At 36.7% G+C, this 20,809-nt stretch overlaps 1 protein-coding gene across 14 annotated transcripts in view; it reads right to left on the reverse strand.

Moving 5' to 3' along the window:
* Nucleotides 1–20,809, reverse strand: part of LOC144582018 (uncharacterized) — an 821,808-nt gene that overhangs the window by 540,470 nt on the left and 260,529 nt on the right. For 8 of the 14 annotated variants that reach the window (XR_013533676.1, XM_078368275.1, XM_078368276.1 and 5 more), the window contains 3 exons: nucleotides 13,823–13,911; nucleotides 6,187–6,300; nucleotides 708–1,055 (listed from right to left, as the gene is read on the reverse strand). The exons of 3 other annotated variants lie outside the window; for them this stretch is intronic. The gene's annotated coding sequence lies outside the window, so the exon portion shown is untranslated. The remainder of the gene's footprint in view (nucleotides 1–707; nucleotides 1,056–6,186; nucleotides 6,301–13,822; nucleotides 13,912–20,809) is intronic. 3 more of the 14 variants (XM_078368277.1, XM_078368270.1, XM_078368269.1) reach the window with 1 other exon arrangement.

Raw genomic sequence — 20,809 nt, forward strand, 5'->3', positions numbered from 1 at the left:
CATTTTTCTCCTTTAGGCTCAACTAATGCATACGAAATTACCAAGGAGAAGTAAAAGCTTTAGCGAAAGTTGAAGCCCTCATTCAAAGTTTTTATAATCGTTTCAGGCTTCTCACACTACAGAGCTGTAATTCCAAGTTGCTTATCATGTTCGCAAACAGAAAACCGAGAACTTATTGAGCTGATAGACAAAGAGTATTGACAGTCCAGTAAATGTTTAAGCCCACTCACCTGGACAATTTGGCATTTGTTTTTGAGAACATTATAGCCCAGGTTTTAAGAAACTAAAAGTCAAACCATGAAACCCTCTTCTCCTTTCTGCCCCCAGCATTTCAGCATTTGAGTGGGTCTCTCAACCACCTGTCCTTCTTCAGAGAATGTATATAGCCCCTCATTTTGTCTCTCATTGCATTAGAGAATGAAGTTAAAACAAACTTTCTTTCAGATTTGGGATTCAAAATCACCAAGCTTCTATGCAGAAAATTTCTTTTCTTTACTCAAACCTCGGAGGGACCCAGAACGGCATTTTTAGGTGACACAGACGTGTGCAGGTCAGGGAGGTCAGGAAGAGGGCAGCCTCAAGCCCTTTCTTCTTGACACCGACCTGCCACTACACATCAACATACAGAGAGCTTAGGAGGACCTTAGTTGAAAATACTTTCATTTATAAAGAAGTAAACCGAGGCTCACAGAATTGCAGCAGCTTACCTGAGAACAGAGGCAGGACCAAGCTCAAGAGGCAGAGCTGGCCCTGGAAGACGCTGAAACACTCTGTAGGAAGAGGCATGGTGGCTCCTGCCTGTAATCCCAGCACTTTGGGAGGCCGAGGTGGGTGGCTTTTCTGAGGTCAGTAGTTTGAGATCAGCCTGACCAGCGTGGAGAAACCCCGTGTCTACTAATTAGCCGGGCGTGGTGGCGCATGCGTACAAGAGGCGTAATCCCAGCTACACGGGAGGCATAGGTAGGAGAGAATTGCTTGAACCTGGGAGCCAGAGGTTGCAGTGAGCCGAGGTCACGCCATTGCACTACACCTGGGCAACAAGAGCGAAACTCCATCTCAAAAAAAAAATAAAAATATTTTGTATTAAGCCACTCAGCAACTACTTAGGAATCATATTTTTAAAACGTATTTTATTAACCAGAGTCCAACTCTATCTGTGAGCTCCACTATTCATAAGGATCATCACAAATCGGTTGTTCAATGCTGTATTAATTCCTACTATATATTCTCATGGCTAAATCTAGAAAAATAAAGACCTGCGCATTTTTTAAAAAGAGAGTGTAAAAATTCTTGAGTGCTAGAGTGACATAGAGTTAAAGGGACCCGAGAAATGCGTCTACTGACTTCATGTCTTAAACATCCAAAATCTCACAGCTCAAAGTTTCATTTTCACCACATATTTTGGCAGCTTCTAAGACAACCCCAAATAGTTACATTGTTTTCTTTGGGCTGTTGGAATAAGGGTCTATATATTCCTTATACAAACCTAAGACAGTTTGAGTCTTCACAAATCAAATCATTGAGACTACACACCCACACAGAAGCTATAATGAAAAGAGTTTATAAATAAAAGGGTTTTTTTTTTTTTAACCACCTACTCTCCAAAACCATCATATTCCTCTGGGAGGAAGTATTAAGGAAAGAAAATAGAGAGAAAATGGCTCTGTGTGTGTGTGTGTCTGAGAGAGAGAGGGAGGGAGAGAGAAAGTGTGTGTGTGTGTGTGTGTGTGTGTGTGTGTGTGTGTGTGTGTGCAGGATCACATTGCCCTCTGGTGGACAATTTATTTCTTCATTCAAGATACAACAAAGGAGAAAGAAATGTAACAATAAAAAACTGGGAAACAGAAAAATCAGAAAATGAAAAAGTAGAGGAAAACTTGGGAAAGGAAAGAATATAGAAAAGAACAAAGTCAAAAAAAGGAATGGAACTAGGAGATACCGGAGAAAATCGATAAGAAAATCAAGGAAAAGGAAAGAAGGTTGAGGATCGTGAGGGGGAAAAAAAAAAAAAAAACCAACGACCAAAAATCAGCTAGTGTCACTTTACTACTTAACCAATCCTGGAATTATTTATGGAGAAATAAAATACTTGTAATTATAAATGCTAACTATATCTGGTATTTTAATTTTTTTTACTTTTTCAATATATCTGCTAACTACGTGCATCTAAACTACGTTTTAAAAGCAGCTGTTAGACTTAGTAAGATTTGGGGGAGCATTTTGCAGAACTTAACTGAGAAGAAAGTTTAGAAAATTAAATCTGTTTTTCCTTATACATTTTTTTTAGTTGCATATAAATCCCAACCAAATATACAAGTCAAGAGACAGTGTGCTTTGGCATTTTACATATATATCATAAAAAAAGGTTTAAAAGGTATAATTTTTTTTATTTTATTGACTGAATGAATAATTCGTTCATAGATTTTCTAGCCATTTAGATGTCTTGAAAGGGAAAAAACACAGGTTAAATTATTATAAGTGGGTGTTGAACAATGAGAACACACAGACACAGGGACGGGAACATCACATACTAGGGTCTGCCAGGGGGGTGGAGGACTAGGGGAGGGATAGCAGGGGGTTGGGGGGTAGGGGAGGGATAGTATTAGGAGAAATACCTAATGTAGATGACAGGGTGATGGATGCAGCAAACCACCATGGCACGTGTATACCTATGTAACAAATGGCACATGTACCCCAGAACTTAAAGTATAATAAGAAATAGTAATAATAATAATAAAAAGATAAATAAGCTTTTAAAAATCCAGTTTGTTACATAAGGACTATCATAGACAATTGTCCTATTGACAATTGCCAGTGCCTCCCACACATTCTATTGTAAAATTTTGGAATGTATGTCATTTATGTTAGGTAAGAGGAAAGAGACATTCAGAGGAAGCTCCAAGCACAGCCCGCAGCCAGAGCCACCGCCTCTCTATTCAGGAGCAGATAAAATGCTTTCACTGCCTATGGTGAGCACATGCTTCAAGGACCCAGAAGAGCAGCTCGCGAGCCCAGCCCCTAATCTTTTCTCCTTAGCCTGCACCAGTCTAGAGCTCAGTGCCTTCCAGGGGCTTAGTATCACCACCCCTCACTACTGAAACAAACACAGTGGTCTCCCACCTTATTGAATTCGCAAACAAAGGCTTTCTGCTACAAGACGGTAAGCTCCTTTAAATGTATATTGAAAGGAATACTTTAGGAGAGAATAGAATTCAGTTCATTGAAAGTCTTTTAAGTGATCTTGGAGCATGCCACCAAACTGAAGTGCAGTGATGGAGAAAGGAATGCATACACATAGGTTGTGGCAGAAATCACAGGCACAGATGCATGTAACAGAGGGGCCACAACAACAAATTCTGAAGTTCTTTTTTCCATACACAGATCCCTTCTATCCCAGAAAGAACAGTTAAGGAAGCCACATGAGCATCCCTCCCTGCCTACTGGTAAGATGCCTTGAGGCTATGACCCCTTGTCCCTCCTATTCACGGGGACACCTGGGCACTGTGGCATCTTCTGAGTTCATTCTTGGCTTCCCTTCCTCCTCTGAATTTATTTACTACTATTATTTCTTTCTATACTGAAAACGAAGACCTACTTATCTCCCATAAGAACTTTCATTCTCAACCATGAGAAAATGAGCTTTCTACTCCACGTGTGTGTAGGATTCAGACAACACGAAAGATAGCTCTGTGATGGCGGAGGTAGAAATTCTAAACAACATTAATGAAAAATGTCTCCCAACTTTAATATGATAAAGGTTTCATACCTGTATTTCCCATATTTAAAAAGTTTTAACGTGAAAAATCACTACTAGAACAGTTAGTTTTGTCGGGGGGAGGCATCATTGACTACACTGAGTTTGATTATACTAGACAGTAAGTCACCAGATTTCTAACTGGATACCAAAAACAAAAAGTTGGCAATTTTCTTTTGAGAAATTACAAACTTATCGAAACTAAAAATGTGGGGGTTTTCTTTCTCACTGAGCTAACAGGGTCAGTTTTCCCAAATGTCTAAATCAATCCATGATTGTAAGTAGGACAATAGCAGAAACATCAATTATTTTAGATGATAAAGATGATACAGTTAAGCCTTATTTCTGCTTTGCAGGCATTTGGGGTGTTCACAAACAGTAATGCTAACTATTGGCATGTATGATTAAGGGTGGTGGGCAGAGTACCTCTTTAAACATAATCCAGGTTGCTAATGCCAGAGTGATCAGCTATATTTCACACTATTTATAATATAAATGTGCTTTCAGCAATTTGAGAAAATCAAAAATGATCTCAATTTTTGAAAATTACATTCCATTTAACATAACTCTAGAAAAATGAAGCTTCAATCAATCAAGTTAGTTCAAAGAACATTTCTGTAACTAGATTAACTCACACAATTATCATTTATAAGATTAATTTTACTTGAGGCTCATAATTATTTCCTTAGTAATTACTAGCTTAGGCCCACAGCTATTGACTCTAAATTTCTTTATTCATTCAGAAAACATTTATTGACTACTAGGTGCTAGGAATACAATATTGTTCTATTTTTAATCCCTATTTTTCAGGTGTCTACATTAGAGAAGAGACAGAAATGTATATGACGTAATTGGATAAATGTCCCGACAATCTGTTAGAGAAGCACGACAAAGGGCCACGTAACCGAACCTGGAAGTATCATAAAGGCTTCCTGGAAAGAGTGATATCTAAGTGGAGTTTTTAATGGTGACAGTAATAATAGCGACAATGCTATGCTGCATGGTCCACATTTACTTTTCTATCTAATATTCGCAGCAGCCCCATGATCAACGTACTCTCACTATCCATTTTACAGATAAGCAGGTAGAGGAAAAAGGGGATAAGTTATTTGCCCAAGTCAGTACAGACAGAGAGTGGAAGTGTCAGGCTGTAAATCTAGACTAGCCCAAATCCGTAGCCCATTTTTCACCACTCACTATGATAGACGCTTTGCTATTTCAAGCGGAGGAAAGAAGGTGCTCACAGTGCTGAGATATGGGGAAACACCAAGCATTCAGGGACTTGCAAGCAGATCAATAAAGTTAAAGCATAGTCTATGAGTATATGAATAATGAGTGTAAATTTGTCAGTAAGAATTGCAGACACTGTTGGTTATAACTTTTGATGCACGTACACTGGTCAGAAAGACAAGGCTGTGCTGCAGTAAGAACACAGCCTCAACATTTCAGTGTCTTAAAACAACAAATATTTATTTATGGCTCATATGACAGCCAGTATCGGAAGTTCTGCTCATCAGACCCACTTAGAAACCAAGGCTAATGTGGGCAGCATCTTAACCGTTGGCTTCCAGGATTGTTCTGGCAGGAAAATAGAGAATTGCAGAATCAAGCATTCACAGTTAAATGCTTTGGCCGAGAAGTGATATGTGTCACAAGTGCTCACATTTCATTGTCCAGCGCTAGTTACGTGATGACACCAAACTTCAAGAGGGCAGAGAAGTACAATCCCTGTACCCATACTTTGAAGTTGAGCAGTACTTGATATTAGTAACTGCAAACCATAAGTGATTGTTTTCAGTATTGAAAGATAATAGCAGGCAGCACATAAAAATATGATTCGAAGTCAGACACAATGAGGTGAAAATCACAACTTGACAACTCATTACTTTGTGATTCTGATTATGGTTCTTAGCCCTCAAAACTGCAGTTCTCTTTTTCTTAAATATAGAGACATTCCCTTTCAAGATTGTTGTGAGGTTTAAATGAGATCATGAATAAAAGTATATTAGTGCTTGTGACATAATGGAAGTCCAATAAATGGGGATTTTATTTGGAATTGATCAAGAGTTTGCAATTTAGGAAAAGTCAAGAGCAGACTACATAAAGTATTATAGTATAATAGCGGATTGGAATCATCACTATAGGTTATATAACAAAATATTCAGTGGAGAAGAAATTATAGTTCATGTGCAATAAATGAGGATTCTCTTCCTAGTTTCTCACTTATATTAGCTTCTTTAAAGCAGCATAACAAATTACCATAAACTTACTGGCTTAGAACAATCCCTGTGTGTTAGCTTGCAGTTCTGTAGGGTAGAACAAGCAGAGCTCAGTTTCCTGATCAGTTTCTCACAGGCTGAAATCAAAGTGTTGACCAGGTTGCAATCTCTTTCATCTGGAATTCAGTTCTTCTTCCAATGTTAGGTACTTACTGCAGAATTTAGCTCCTCCCAGTACGAGACTGACGTGCCTGTTCCTTGCTGCCTGCTGGTCAGGGGCTGCTCTCAGCTCCTAGAGTTCATCCATAGTACCTTGTCACATGACCCCTAAAGATAATCACAATATTGTTGTTTGCTTTCTTCCAAGCCAGGAGGTATTCCTTCTCTCTGACTACTTCCTCTATGAATAGCCCTAGAAAACACTCTAAGCTTTTAAAGAGATCACCGATTAGCTCAAGCTCTTTTCTGTTTGTTTGTTTGCAATATAACAATCAATGGAGTGAAATTTCTTAGTATTCAGAGGTCCCACCCACATTCAACTGGAGGATCATATGACAGAATCATTGGCAATCGTCTTAGAAGTTTGCCTACCATATCCCTTCATAGTTTTTCCATGCTGAGGGCAACAACAACTTTTATTACAAACAATGATTCACAGAGGTAGAGCATAGGAGGCATCTGTGGAATTTAACACAAAATTCTTAATGCCAACTAGCCTACAATTCCTAGGATGGGGAAACCCACTCCTTAGGGAAATCATCACATATTTGTTGGAAAGCAGTTCTCCATGTGTCTCTCATTTCTGCACCGTATAACCACCAGAGGTACCTACTGCTTTGTTGCATTTCTGCACCTTATAAGTAGAAGTACCCTTTTTTCTGGACTATCTGTTCAACAACAATTGCAGCACACACAACCTTGAAAGACAGAGATTGTGTCTTCCTCCAGAGCAAAGAACAAATTTGCTTACTAGTCTGTATAATAAAGGTTATACCTCTTTCCAAAGCAAAAGGCAAGCATACTTCCTGCCATTATAAAAGATTCATATTTCCCAAAGGGGGATTCTTCTCCTGGAATGCAGCTCACTGCGTATGAGACATCTGCCTGAGTACATTCATTTTATCCCTATGGAACACGGATCAAACATGGTGAGATTCTGGCTACTACCATTACTATAAGTAATGAACTATTCTTTGTCTCAGATCTGGAGTTCCATGTCTTCCACCAGCATCCATAAAACTGACAAAGCTTGTTAGGCTTACTTACTTGCTTACCTTGCAAGTAGAGTTAAAATCGTAGACCTTTCTTTTTCTTTTTCTTTTTTAAATCCTAGACTTTTCATAGTTCTTTAATACAATATTCAATGTATTAAAGAGAGAATAAAAGGACTGCATGGTGGGAAAAAATTGTACTCAGAAGAACAAAGCTAACTGCATTCATTTGTAAAGAATTACACATACTTATTTTTCCCTTAGGTTATAAACATCCTAGCAGGATGCACTTTAAAATATCTAGATTGATAGATTTAGGTTATTATAGCAGAAAATCAAATGAATCTTAAATGAATGTTTTCAATATACGTTTACTTTTCTCCAATGCCGTTAATACAAATCATATCTATATTTATATAAAATAATTTTTAAAACAGGTTTTTTTTAAATAAGGTCATCTCTACAGATAATTGACTTATAATTCTATCAATGTTCTAAATTATTTACAATTCTTTTCACAAATACAGAACACTTGTAATCATAGATCTTGCTTTTAAGGAAATATGTAATTTTATGTATAGAAAACCACTCCACTATGACCAGAGATTACAGATTACCTGCAGTAGATAAACATTATTTTTTTGATAGGAGCTATTATGAAAAAAAAATTAAAGAAATTTTCGTAAGAGTTTGACTCATGACCAAAGATTATTTTTCCCATTTCATTCATTAGTTTTCCTACTATATATTGAAATAAATATGTACACATACATACATCCCTAGATTCTTAGATAAAAAAGCAAATTTATTAAGAATTATATATAGCTTTTGGAAATTCACTAAAATAGAATCTCACAGTCAGACTGATATTGACATGTGCTTGACATTTTATATATATTTATTTCTCATTGACTTATATTCAATGAATATTTTAAATGATACAAAATATCCCTGCCTCTGATTTTCAAGGAGTGAGCGCCTATAACCAGGGAGACCTCAAAGACATCCCCTGTGCACCCTGTTCCAGATTCCTTAGCTCGGCACACTTGGTTGGCTCATCGCTTACAAAAAGTTTCTATTTAAGTTACGAATGTGGCATAAAATTATTGATTATGTTCATCTATAAAATTCTTGATTATGTTCATTTTAGGTGTGAGATATCAAATAGTTTGAGAGTCCATTAAAGTTTCTACTTCAGTTGGTTGCAATTAAAATGATGAAGCCCTTTTCCACATTAGGCATCTACTCGCCACTAAACTCTCCCTCATTGTAGACTGAAAAATGACTAAGCACGAGTCAAAATTAAATCCGAAGTCATATGAAAATATTTCCCAAGTACTTGAACATTCATGGGTCGTAGTTTACAAAGAGTTCATTTTGCAGGGAGGTCAAAGACTGAGTCATAACCCTTGTATCAGAGCTCGTAATGTTTTCTGCTGTTACTCAGTTTTTGTTACGGAAACTAACTGAGTTCACTGGACAAAAACCATACTCACAATGGTATCTTTTCTGCATTAGAGAGGCCAGGAGATATGTATCATTCTTTGCCCTTTTATTTATTTAGGAAGTCAGAGTCGTAATACAAAAAAAAAAATCAGAGTCTAAGATGGATAAGACAATGGCATGGCATGGCATATAAGCCATTCTAAAAGTCTTAACTTTGAAATTTTGTTATATGAATTAGATTCCAGAACTTAGAAAGCTGGTTTTAATTCAGGGTTGTGAATGTAATGTAGTAGACAGATGAAGATAGAGACACATATAGATGGACGTATTTGCATTTATAATGAAACTTGTTGAAACTTTGGAAAATAGATTAAAATGTAAAGGAAGACATTGAGGTTGTCGTGCATCATACCACCCTGATGATCTCTATTAACATTTGGGTGTAATTCCTTTTAGCACATTTTTCTTAAGTATGAAAACACCTATATTCATTAGAAATTGAAGTGTTGCTTTTTATATTGTTTTGTGAAATTCACCTGGTACACAAATATCACTGACAACTGTTCTAAGAATGTAAGCATTGGCTATGATACAGTGAAGTCACTGTGTCCACCGGAGAAGATGAGAATGATTCTTAGAAGGAAGAAGTTTACTATCCTTAGAGGTTCCAGGCGCAGGGGTCACAGAGGGCCCAGGAGACAACACCGGGGTGGTCAGGAGGTAGAAGCAGGAGTGACAGGAAAGTCTATGCCAGAGCATTCACTGGGGTATGGCGAGGCAAGGCAGAGGAAAAATCTTTGGACTGGCTAGTTTAAAGAATTCTAGTGGGCTTTGGATTCAAGTGATCTTCCTACCTCAGGCCTCCTGAGTAGCTGGAACTACAGATACATGCCACCATGATTTCTTTTTATATAGAGACAATATCTTGTTACATTGTCCAGGCTAGTCTTGAACTCCTGGCCACTAGAAAAGGTTAGCCCTGGGAGAGGCAGTCTCTCCCTAGTCATCCACAAATGCCAGAGCATCAAAAATACAGAAAATAAGAAAATATGGTTAACATAGTCTGACCTGTGATGAGTAGATGTCAAATAGACAAAGAATCTAAGAAAACGCAGAGCAACAGACATGGCTTCTTCATGGCTGCCTAGTAATCCATCACAAATCACACAAAACTGTATAAAGATGTATTCCACAAATGACGCAGTAGTTCTGCTTTTACTGGATGCTTATCTCTTTGTGGATGTTTGATATTCTAAATCATTCCTCAATGAATGGACAGAGAGGAAAAAGATAAAGAGAATTTATGATTCATTTTAACTGTTACATATAAAGACATTATGTATAATTACATATGATACAATATAATAATGTGTATATAACATAATCATATGGTTATAATACAACTGAATACAAAAATGGTTATACCATTATAATGATATATAATGTTTGTTTGCTTCTGTCTACCTTGGGAAGTTAGTAAAGCAAACTTAGATCTGGTATGTACCGTCATACCATCAACACTTAGAATCACCATACTATAAAATTAACTTCCTTTCTTTCTCTCCTCTCTCTCTTTCTGTCTCTGTCACTCTTAATCTCTTACTTCATCTTTACAAATAAACAACTGGGTGCAGTGGCTCATACCTGTAAAATTGGTTTCCACTGAGGAATGAGAAGTGTAGGTAGAAGGCAGGCAGGGGGTGATAATTAACTTTGTTTTTATACTTTTTCATATTGGATCAATTTAGTGTATTACAACAGAAATGTACTAGTATAATTTGGAAACATCTAATAAATACATTTTTTTAAAAGATAAAAATATCTTGGCTTTTTTTATTCTTTCAATAAATTCTTAGAATTTACTAAGCAAAAAAAGTACAAATATTTTAAGGATACACACACACACACACACACACACATATAAAACATGTGCTCCTACCAGCTATGTCCAAAATCAGGTGTCTATTTCCCCCATAACTTTGCCACTACTGAACATTAACCTTTCAAATAATGAAAAGAAGTTATAAACATGCTTTTTTATATTACTTGTAAAGATGAATTTTTAGCCACTTATTATTGTGAAGATAAAATGACCATTGTCTTTTTTTATAGGAAGTTGTTCTTATTAATTGTGAGTAATCTTTGTGTATTAGTTATATACATAAACACAAATAAGTCAATGGTATTATCCATTTGTCATGTTGCAAATACATTTCCCTTTTTGTCATTTGACTTGCATGTTTTGGTATGTAAAATGTAGGAGATACTCCTAATGGTTAGTACCCTGGTGTTTGCTGTTGTCTACTGTGGAAAGAGTTATTCTAGACGATGACTTTCCATGCTTGATATGGATGCTGTAGTAACTCCTGAAAAAGCACTTTTTTGCTTCTGAAATCCAAGAAAAAGGATCTAAAATTATTTTCATTTTTAGTAAATTTGATGTGTATTTTCTTGTAACCTCAAAAAATCCCATGTTTTCAATATTTTAGCTTTATATAAAACATCAATATTTTATAGGGAAAATTTATCCTTATTATGTCTTTTCCTAGGAATTTCCCTAATATTATTTCCAATTTATTATTCAACATATTCTCTGGGGTTGGGCATGATGGCTCAAGCCTATAATCCCAGCACTATGGAAGGTCAAGGCAGGATGATCACTTGAGGCCAAGAGTTCAAGACCAGCCTGGGCAATATAACAAGATCTTGTCTCTACAAAAAAAATCAAACATTAGCTGGCCATGGTAGCATGCACCTGTAGTCCCAGCTACTCAGGAGGCTGAGGTGGGAGCATCACCTGAACCTAGGAGGTCAAGGCGTCAGTGAGTGGTCATGCCACTGCACTGAAGCCTGGGTGACAGAGACAGTCTCAAAAAAATAAATTAAATACACATACACACACACACACACACACATATATATATATACACACATATATGTATATCTAGAGAGAGATACACACACATACATATATCATAGATAGGAAGTATTTTGTTTGAAAAATATGCTTAGATATTTAATGGCTTTATTGAGGTATAATTGATATACTAAAAACTGCACATATTTGATGTATAAAATTTGGTGAGTTTGAACACATGCATATGGCTGTAAAACAATCACCACAATCAAGATAATAAGCATATCTACCACCTTCAAAAGGTTTTTTTTTTTGTGCCACATTATTTTTGTAGTAAAAACATAACATGAGATCTACCCTGCCAACAAATGGTTAAGTGCACCATAAGGTATTAACCATAATTCCTATGCTGTAAAGAAGATCTCTAGAACTTACTCATCTTGTACAACTGAAACGCTATACTCATTGAACTACTCCCCATCTCCCTCCCTCGCCCAGAACTGAGACTGCTGGATCATGTGTAATTCTATTTTTCATATTTTTTTGAGGACACTCCATATTGTTTTCCAAAGAGGCTGTACCATTTTACATTCCCACCAATAATGTACAAGGGTTCCAATTTCTCCAGAATGTTTGCCAATACTTACTAGCTTTTATTTTGGAACAGCCATCCTAAGAGGTACGAAATGATATCTCACTGTTGTTTTGATTTCCATTTCCCTGATGGCTAGTGATGTTCAGCATCTCTTCAAATGCTTGCTGGCCATTTGTATGTTTCCTTTGGAGAAACTCAGTTCAAGTCCCTTGTCTATTTAAAAATTCAGGCTTAAATTTTTATTGAATTTGTATTCACTGAATAAATAAATATGGAGAAGTCCAGTTTTTTATAAATCTTTACCACACCATTTTACTCTATTTATTAAAAATTTCTTGTGTCATTTAGCAAACTTTTGGCTTTGCTACCTTTTTAGAAATTCACTCCTGCATATGTTTTATATATTTGCTACTCTTCAGAATAAGATTTTTATTCTATTTTCTAAATAGTTATTTCTGGTCTATAGGAAGGTTACTGATTTCTATGTGGTTTTCAATCTGGTCAAATATCTGAGATGTCTTTCAATTTGATTAGCATTTTATTTCCTTCAAATTCCTGGCTCTACCTCCTCTAACTGTAAGAATTCTGCACTTCGCTTTCCCATAGGTATTTTAATTAGTATGGTATTCTACCTCAGTGCATTAATGAGAACCTCCAGAATAATGTAAAATAATGATGATAATAGTAGGTGTCCTTGCCTCAGTTACTGAACTCTCTGGGAGCATATCATTATTATGTATTTTATTGCCATTAGCTTAAAATAGACATATTCTTAATGTTAAGGTATCTAATTTGCTAACATTATTTAAAGATGAGAATTATATGTTGACTTTTAGTAAATACCTTTTCAGAAGGTAAGTTGTATCTTTGTTCTCATTAGTTTCAAAGAATTTCTTGGTTTCTGCCTTAATTTCATTATTTACCCAGAAGTCATTCAGGAGCAGGTTGTACAATTTCCATGTAATTGTATGGTTTTCAGAGATCTTCTTAGTCTTGATTTCTATTTTTTTGCTTTGTGGTCCAATATTACGGTGAGTATGATTTCAAATTCATAATTTCACAACTGAAAAGGATCCCTCCACACTCTTGAAACTGTATACCCATTGGAACCCTTAAGGTAAAACCAACCAGAGAAACTTCTCCGCAGAAAAGATGGCATCCTTAATGTGAACAGCTTTTCCCAAGATCATGGATCAAGACTTCTCTACCATCACGGGACACTTATCTTTGAATATTTTTCCCTTGCTTATTCCTTTATGAACAACAGGAGTGAAAAGGGGGTCTGTTGTATGCACCAATAGAGTATACATTTATTTGAGACCAAGAGAAAGTAACTCCATGTGGTGACACGGTCAAATTCCCAAGGACATAAAACAAGATGGAGACCTCATCCAGTTGTCTTTTGTTTCAGGTACTTGCAGCAAAGTGTGTTACTGACCAGCTTGCTGGGCCATCTTGAATAGTGAGCTTATAGGGTCCTAAACCAATGCTCTATGTCCTAAACCAATACGTGTATGTCCTAAACCAATGCTCTATCCTAACATGCTCTTCTTTATAACAAAAGCATACAGAAGACACACAACACACAACAAATTTGCTGCAACTTAGATCTAGCCTCAGAAGCCTTTTTTGCATTAATTAGACCTTTACAGAGGAGAGAAACAGTGATTTTTATCATTCATCCAACCAGTTTGCAAAGAGAGAGAGAGGTGAGAAGTCTGATTGGTCGGAAATTCTTACCCTTTTTCCAGCATGCCAGGTTTCTGAATTCCCTTTCACTGAGCAGCCCTAGTGACCCTGTTTACAACACTATAGCCCTGGAGGCCAAGCTGCAAGACAAAAGAAAATCTTTGTTGTTTGTTTCATGGAACCACAGGCAATAGTCTCAGTTTTGTAAGATGCTGTCCAAGCGGTTGCATGAGGTAAGCAAATTACCATTTTCCTTTCCAGCCAGAGCAAAATATGTGTGACAAAACATGGACATTAGCTACTCTGCTTACAACCCAATATCAAACTGGCAAGGCTCAAACTTGCACCCAGATGGGTCCTGTCATCTTTAATCCATTCAAAGTGAATAAAGGAGTTTCAACAAGTGGACTCTGGGCAAAATGGTTGTCCTGGGTAACAGAAAAGATAAGAAAAGGAAAAGAGAGAAAGGGAAAATAGCATTGCCTGTGGCAGGGTGGGGAAGGTAAAAAACCCAAGGTGGCCAGAGAAAGACTCATCCATTGCAGTGATACTGAATCAAAAGTTCAGGCAGCTGCTTGTCATTTGTCAGTCACGCAGGGATCTTTTCCAGCAGTCCCACCAGCTCTTAAGTTTCTCTCTTTGGGGAAAAAATGGTTCCCTATGTCCCATGATCCTGTACATGCCTAATCCTGTCATTTATTGCCATCGGCAAAGATTGCAAGGCAGATTAATCCAAAGAGAATAGTGGTTAACATCCCATAACGCCAAATACATTTTTAACCAAAAGGGACTTTACCCAGGAGCAGGCCACTAACCCGATTTCATCCTTTACCCAGGGAAAATGTACTATATTACTTACCCAAAGTCAGCCAATTGCTGCTGCAGTCCATCTCCTTTGGATCAGGACAGTAACTAAGCTAAAAGGTTAGCAGATTTAATTTTTGTAATCAATTAGTCACTTAAGCTTTTTACTTGCCTTTCATAAAGTCTTTAAATAAAAATACTGAAATCTGTTTAGAAGCTTTTGCATATCAATAGGCATTCCTAGATTAAACTGATTTGGGAGCCCTCCTTTTCAAACGCACTTCAGCGTGTTAATGCTCATCTGAAACATTCCACCGTAAGTTATCCTTAGTAAGATTTTACTATTTCTGTAAGACTTCGCTGCTTCTTGGACCTAACACTTATGCGTGTATGTGCCAGAAGGAACTCAGTTCTTCAGAAATTAAGAATCCCATATTTTTGTTTGTTTGTTTTTTTGAGACAGTCTCACTCTGTCACCAGGCTGGAGTACAGTAGCACGATCTCAGCTCACTACAACCTCCACCTCCCAGCTTCAGGCAATTCTTCTGCCTCAGCTTCCCGAGTAGCTGGGACTACAGGTGTGCACCACCACATTCAGCTAATTTTTGTATTTTAGTAGAGACGGGGTTTCCCTGTGTTGGCCAGGATGGTCTCGATCTCTTGACCTGATGATCCACCTGCCTCTGCCTCCCAAAGTACTGGGATTACAGATGGGAAGGAATTCCATTTTTACCTGAGATATTGGCTTTGCTCTCAAGTTCCCTTGATTAACTTAGCCAATATATTTTTTTCCACCTAAGCATGCAAGAAAAATGAAACAAAGGAGTAGAACATGAAAAGTCCCCCTGATTTTCTAAACGTCCAATTTTACACCCCCCGTAATATTACTATTTACTACCAGTTTCTTTCTGACCCAGTCAGATGTAAGCAGCCTCTAACTGGATCCAAGCCAGTTAATTGCCAGATTAAATCTAATCCTGAATTCAGTTTCTACTGTGACTTCCAAACCCAGTTTGAATCAGAAATTTGCTCCAAAAAACTTGGAGAGCTCAAAACACAAATCTATGGAGCTTCAAAATCTGAAAGAGAACCAACCATGATCCCTAGCTGCTCCAAGAGATCACTGGACACAAAAGGTTCCTGCCAGTATCTCAGTTGGTCACTCAGCACTCCTAAAGGTCATTAGAAGGTCTACTTCAGATCCCACTTCTGACACCATCTGATTAAAAAAAAAACAACTTCACCCAAATTAAATTTAAAGGAGTTTAATTGAGCAATGAACAATTCACAAATCAGGCATCCTTCCCAGACAGAGTAGGCTTGTAGACTCCAGTCCAGCCACGTGGTAGAAGATTTATGGACAGAAAAAGGAAAGTGACACACAGGAAAATGAAGTGAGGTACAGAAACAACTGGATTGGTTACAGCTCATCATTTGCCTTATTTGAACATGGTTTGAACAGTTGGCTACATTTGATTGGCCAAAACTCAGTAACTGGCACAAGTGTAGTTCTCTATGTACAGAGAAGCTCTTAGCCCAAACTTAAAGTATGTTAGGAGGCAGCTTTAGGCCAAACTTGATTTAACAATGATCTTCTTTCCATGTTTAGAACCTCTGGTGAGGCAGGTCTGATGATAATGAATTCCCTTGACATTTGCTTGTCTAAAAAGAATTTTAGACACAAAACGAGAAGTATTTTAAAAAGTATCACCAAGTATCTCAAAAAGAAAGCTACTGAAAGTTGTACATCAAGAAAATGAGAGAGTAAATCAATAAAAAGGAAGATTGGGCCCAGGTAAGAGCATATTCAATATGGGAGAAAGGATAAGAGAATCTCTTGAATGAAGTCAAAAAGAAGTCCCAGGATAGCAGTCGTGCAGCATGTCTGAAAGAAAGCTGTCTAGACTGAAGTGAGTTAAGGAGCCCAAAAGAGGAAAAATAGGGATCTAAGCAGTCATCTGCTAATCATATTGAAGTTGTTGGGATTAAGAGGAGAATTAGAGCTAGTTTCATATAACCTAAGAAAACAAAAAAATTGAGACAATTTTTAACAGCAGGAAAACAAATGTTTTAGAAAGCAAAATCCTCACATGTAGGTTTTAATACGTGACTCAGAGTGAAATATTATGCATTTTGTAATCATAAGATGTACACATAAAAATATTATTAATAAAAAAACTTGAAATATAATTACATTGGAAAGAAAGGGCAGTGAATAGGGTAATGGACAGAGGATAAAAAAGACCAAATTCTCATGTACCATATAAAGAAGCGGATAAAATACCTCCAAAAATGATGACCCAAGTCATTTAGTACAAGAATATCATTTATAGTAAGGTTTAAATTATTTTGATATAAACAAAATTGATATAAATTAATATCAAAATATAAACACAACTGATATAAATGAAATAATTGAAACTAGTCTTCTATGATGGTGGAGAAAGATACTGGTGTTCTTAATTATAAGCCTTGAATGACATTGGTCTTTAACAATATGCATATATTACTTTGATTTAAAAGATTTTTAAAAACAAAGTTACACAGATCCCAGATCCGTTTCTCCCAAAGGATGTTCCTAACATGAAATTAAATGAAAAAGCTGTGATGCACTGATGTTTGTGGTAAATGTCTTACTTCTCACAAACTCAGAAAGACAAATACACTTCACATGTGTGTAGTAGTATGAATACAGGGAATACTGAAGAATACATAAATGTTGATCCTGATTCATTTTGTGGGAGTAGAATTGGAGTGGAGGAAAAGGAAGATGGTCCATTTCCACCCAAACCTTTAACCTTTGACTTTGTTGTTAAAGTAGAAAACTCCTCAGCCAAAATTATTTTTCTTTTGCCATAAAGGACATTAGTGAGACAACTGATGAAACTGAATACGCTCTTTATGTTAGATAATAGTACTATATCAAGTATAAATTCCTGATTTTGATCATCATACTATTGTTATTTAGGAGAATGCCCTTATTTTAGGAAATACGCACTCAAATGTTTAGTGATAAAAAGAGCTTGATGTCTGCAACTTCCTCTCAATCAGTTCAGAAAAAAATCACACACACACACAGAGAGAGAGAGACAGAGAGAAATAAAGCAAATATAGAAAAATATTGTAACATTGGTAACCCTCCTTAATGGAGGGTTTAAGGGAATTATTTGCACTATATTTCCAACATTTTTGTGCATCTGAAGTTATTACAAAATAAAAAGTAATAATAATTATCATCACATACAAAAATGCTCTCAAGTTATACAGGAATCTACCCTTGAGATTGGGACAAAAATACTGCCTTCTATCATAGTGTTATCAGCAAGTTCCCACCATCAGCTATTCATTACAGAAATCATTTTGGAGCCAGGAGATATTCCATCTGCATTCTTCCTAAGACAGAAGAAAGTTAAAATGACAAACATGACTCACCACCCTGAGGTGGTTTTAAGAAAATGGACCATAATAGTTTTAGAAAGAATTATTTGAAAAGGGAAGTATTTTTTGCTCTGCCTCTCATATTGCACCTTTATCAGACAAGTTGATCTTATTAAAGATAATTGAAATGGGATTTTAAGGCATATTTTTTAAAGTGCTTCAAGAACCCTAAATAAATTGAAATGAAGCTAGTTCTCCCAGATACATGCTTGAAGTAATTGTTTTGTTAAATTTTATTTCTGAACTAGGTCAGAGTTTAGTGCAGATTAACTTTTTCTAATTTTTTCTTTTCTTCAAGGACAACCAATGATAACTGTGCTAAATTCAATGGTGGCCAAACAACACTAGAATAAGCCCTCTTTGATCGCTCATCAAATCTACTCACTAACAGCAATCTTTATATTAAAAACTTTAGACAGTCACCTGTAGGCATATATTCTCTTTGCTTTAGGTATTGTTGCTCAAAGAAGAGAGGTTGTGGTTATTTTATATATGCAATAAATATGATATATAGGAAGTAAAACTCCTTAGCTGTGAAATTTAGGTAAATTCATTTGTTTGTCTAAATGTCTCTTTTCCTCGTCATTAGAAGTGAGAGCATTAGGTTAGGTGACTTCAAGCTCTTTTTAAATTCTGGTAATACTTGCATTAGTAGTCAGAGTTCTTAAGAGAAATAGAATCAAGAAGACGTATATGTGTATGTAAGCGTACACATACATGTGTATGGAGGGGAGTATTTTTAAAACAGGGTCACACAATCGTGGAGATACAAGTCCAAAATCTGCAGGGCAGGCCAGTAGGCTGGAGACCCAGAGAAGTACTCAGTCCAAGTCTAAAAGCAGTCTGCTGGCAGAATTCCCTCTTCTTCCAGGGAGGTAAATCTTTTTCTAATGAGGCCGTCAATTGATTGGGAGTGCCCTACCCACATTTTGAGGGCAATCTGCTTCCCTCAAAGTCTATCAGTTTAAATGTTAATTTCATCCAAGAAGCACCTTCGCAGTGAGGTCCACAATCAAGTTTAACCAAATATCTGGGCACTGTGGCCTAGCTAAGTTAACACAAAATTAATCATCTCAATATTAATGATAATTTCTTAAAGTCAAACACAATATGAGAAGAACTGTTACACTTTTTCTAGAGAAAAGCCTAAGAACTCCACCACAAGTCCCGGAAAAACTGTTATTTTAAAACAACTGGGGTTCTCTCTGAACGTGTTTGAGCCATCATGACGTGGAGTGAAATCAGATCTTAAACAGCACTTGCAGCTACCAACAGGACACCTTATACAGTGGCAGTATGCACTGACTTCAGGGAGTGATACTGAATCCTACTATTGACTCCATCTAAGACCCGCTAATGATGGTTCTGGCTTGAACCTCAGAAGGCAGATCTGGAAAGGATGTCGAGGCCCATTGTCTGTGTGTTTTCCTTACAAAGTTGTATCAACTTCCTTAGTAGTGATTCCAATGCATCATGTCAGTACTGTGATATCATATTTGGAGTGAGACTAACTCATAGAAGTACTCCCATCACATTTTAAGGAATTATTTATCTCAGCAATAAAAATGCATTAACTAGTAATAATGGTATCACTTATTTAAAAATAAACAGATAGTTTTGAGAAGTCAAAGTGTAACCGCAGCATTGTATTCATACTAATAAAGTATAAATCTCTTTTATTTGTGTTTTGACTATTTTTCCTCCAAGGATTCTAATATATTGGGATGTGGAACCAACTATAAATAAAGCAACAATCAGGCCTTCACTAGCATGCCCTCATTATCACAACACAGCTTTGAACAAACTCCATTTTAATTCCATGGTGCCCAACTAGAAAATCTAAGTGAAATAAAAAGAAGCAATTTGAGAATACAATACACCCTGTTCTGTGTATCTTAGTCTTTCACTTACACATGGACCTGAGGACTTCAGCCATAAAGGCAGGGAAGAAAGAAGTCACGGGGTAGACTAGTTCCAGAATTCTTCTCAGCAAGGTTAACTTTCCTACAGTTAAAATGAGTGAAAAGTGACCAGATTTATTTGCTTGTACATCCTCAGACATGTTTGAACAAAGACAATGAAGGTTAGTCTTGAGCTGCGCCCCAAGGGTTATTAGCAGGACTGACTCTATTTGCTGAACATGGAGTTTCAACAACAGTTTGAGGAATGAAAAAACCAGGGTTGGTTTTAGGCATAAATGTCCGCCAACCCCTCACTGTAGTCTACAAATCCTTTCTCCCCTGACAGAGTGAAAACAAGGTCCCTTTGTAAGCTTGCAGTTCCTTGTTGCATGTTACGATAAATCCCTTGGTACCTTCCAGAGGTCCAGCAGTTCTGTAATCCAGTCCTTTCCAGGGAATTTTGCTGGAGGAAGCACAACTTAGATGCTTCAAACTTTTTTTTTTTTTTTTTTTTTGGCTAGACCTCAGCCCTCCACCAGCCAGATCTGATGATGAATTGTAAAGTTCAGAAAGATGACATCTAAGTTCTCACACAATAAGAAAGGCTGTTTGCCTTCAGTTTTAAGTGCAAAAGAGGTCATTGTGGCAAATAATAAAAGGGGATTATTTAAAAAGCATATGCAAGTTCTTCAATTTGACAAAAATATACAATGATAATGTCCAATTATCAGCAAACTCCAAGGAGAATGGGAAAAACATGATGCTACCCCATTTTTTAATGGGGTGTTAATTGAAAGAATCGAGTAAAAATGCTTCCATGCTCATAGAAAGAAAAGGAGAGTGTCAAATGAATGGTCACAGGCCCAAGAACCTTGTAGCTGACCTTAAACCAAGC

Source organism: Callithrix jacchus, chromosome 4 (assembly GCF_049354715.1).
Source record: "Callithrix jacchus isolate 240 chromosome 4, calJac240_pri, whole genome shotgun sequence".
In the NCBI taxonomy this organism is placed as follows: domain Eukaryota; kingdom Metazoa; phylum Chordata; class Mammalia; order Primates; family Cebidae; genus Callithrix; species Callithrix jacchus.